Source organism: Nomascus leucogenys, chromosome 4 (genome assembly GCF_006542625.1).
Source record: "Nomascus leucogenys isolate Asia chromosome 4, Asia_NLE_v1, whole genome shotgun sequence".
In the NCBI taxonomy this organism is placed as follows: Eukaryota; Metazoa; Chordata; class Mammalia; order Primates; family Hylobatidae; genus Nomascus; species Nomascus leucogenys.
In genome coordinates, this window is record NC_044384.1 from 140,149,425 (window position 1) to 140,151,740 (window position 2,316).

General features: G+C 45.9%; 1 pseudogene; it reads right to left on the reverse strand.

The window, feature by feature from the left end:
• Positions 1 to 1,221: 1,221 nt before the first annotated feature.
• Positions 1,222 to 1,867, reverse strand: LOC100584625 (annotated as a pseudogene).
• Between the last annotated feature and the right edge of the window lie 449 nt (positions 1,868 to 2,316).

A 2,316-nucleotide genomic window follows, 5' to 3' on the forward strand; every position in this document is an offset into this window, starting at 1 on the left:
CCTGATAGATTTTTTTGAATCTCCACTATCTTTGATTTTTCTAAAACAGCCCCTTGGTGGTGCCTAGACCAATGCACATGCCCATTGCTGGGGAGACATGCACAAGCTAGAAAGACAAGAATCAGGTCGGGAGCAGCGGCTCACACCTGTAATTCCAGCACTTTGGGAGGCCGAGGAGGGCAGATCACATGAGGCCAACAGTTTGAGACCAAGCTGGCTAACGTGGCAACATCCTGTCTCTACTAAAAATACAAAAATTAGCCAGGCACGGTGGTGCACGTCTGCAATCCCAGCACTTTGGGAGACCAAGAAGGGAAATCACATGAGGCCAAGAGTTCAGGACTAGCCTGGTCAACATGGCGACACCCTGTCTCTACCAAAAATACAACAATTAGCTGGGTGTGGTGGTGCAAGTCTGTAATCCCAGCTATTCAGGAGGCTGAGGCACAAGAAATGTTTGAACCAGGAGGCAGAGGTTGCAGTGAGCTGAGATGGCAACACTGCACTCCAGCCTGCGTGACAGAGTGAGACTCCGTCTCAAAAAAATAAAATAAAATAAAAATTAAAAAAAGATAAGAATCAGCACCTGGGTACAAAAACACTGGAGAGAAATTTTATTTCATCTTTATTTATATAACTAACTGTGTCACCTGCAAGCAGCACAACCCTAGAATATCTGTAAAGGTGTGGCAAAGGCGTCAGTGAGCATGCCGGATCCAGATGAATTGGATTTTAGACACTTAAGGAATATTCCTACTGTGTTTTCAGACTGGTGGAGCCCTCTTTTGTTGCAAAGCACCTCTTTATCTTCTTGCAAAGACAGTCATACAGCTTTTCATTGGTTCCCACCTGGATAATGCCTTCAACCCATGCCAAGCTCTTGTGGCTATCACGGGCTACTGAGTCATTTAAAAATGTTAGTATCCTTATCTATGTCTGCATTTCCCAAACCCGGAAAATGTAAAACAGATGGACAAAACTGTCAAACCAAACTGGCTAATCTAGTGGGTGGAATTGGAATGTCTCGGTCCTTTCACTCATCTTTCATACTCATCAAAATTCATTCCCCTGCGCAAGAAGAACACTGAATCCTTATGAAACAGCTCCTGGCAGGCCTGTGCATCTCAACGCCGTATCCCCATGAAGGGACTCCACTTGGGGTGACCATACGTCCTAGTTTTCTCAGGGCAGTCCTGTTTTTTTTTTTTTTTAAGGCTTGTTTTATTTTAATGGCTGATCTATGTAATCACGGTGCCCAGGATGTACAGAAAAAGGAGAAGCTTTTTCTCTTGTCTCTTCTTCCTTGGACAAAGTCTTGATGATCTCCTTCTTTTTGGCCTGGAGGCGCTCTTCACGGAGCTTGCGTGCTTCCTTGGTCTTAGAGCTGCGGGCCTCAGCCTGGTCAGCCAGGAGCTTCTTGTGGGCCTTATCTGCCTTCAGCTTGTGGTTGTGTTCCATGAGAATCTGCTTGTTTGTGAACATATTCCCCTGCACCTTCAGTACAGGCTGTGATACATGTGGCGATCAATCTTCTTAGATTCACGGTATCTTCCAAGCAACTGGTGCAGAATCCTGATTCTCCTCATCCAAGGGACCTTCTCTGGCATTTGGAAATTGGCTGTACCCTTGCACTAACCTGTGCCCATGTGCCTGCCCTTCTGGTGGGCTAAGGTGCTCTTCTGGCATCCAGCCCGGGAATGGACAATCACAGGCTTGTGGATGATCAGCCCAACTTTGATCAGCTTCCGAATCTGCTGATGGGAGTTGGCATTGACGATTTCACTGGTCTCACTGGGGTCCAGCCAGACCTTCTTGCTACAGTGGAGTCACTCGTGGCGAGCCTCTTCTGAAGCCTGAATATCCTCATGACTTCAGCCATAGCAGTGACAAAGGACAGTGTTGGTTTACGCTTGTGGTCCCAGTGCACCTATTCATACTCACCCTCTCCCGCTTCCCTCACTCTCTAACGTATTCCAATTGGGTGATAAATTATATGGTCACTCTAAGTTGTCACATTCGGATATTTCCATTTTTGTAAAAAAAAAAATCCACACTGCATCGTCCAGTATTTTCATCAGCAAGTCATCACTTGCTTGTACCTGACTCCGCTGAAGGCTGGAGCCATGAAGGACAAACCCATGATGAGGAAAACCAGCATTTAAATCCCAGGGGAAGGATTCTTGTTCTGTGTTCTCCTCATCAGCTACTGCAGCAACTCCACTGTAGAACCTAGGGGGCCCCAATTTAAACAAAATAATTTGTATTTGGGGATCTAAATTAATTTTGTATCCCAAAAGGAACACCTTTGAAGGGTAC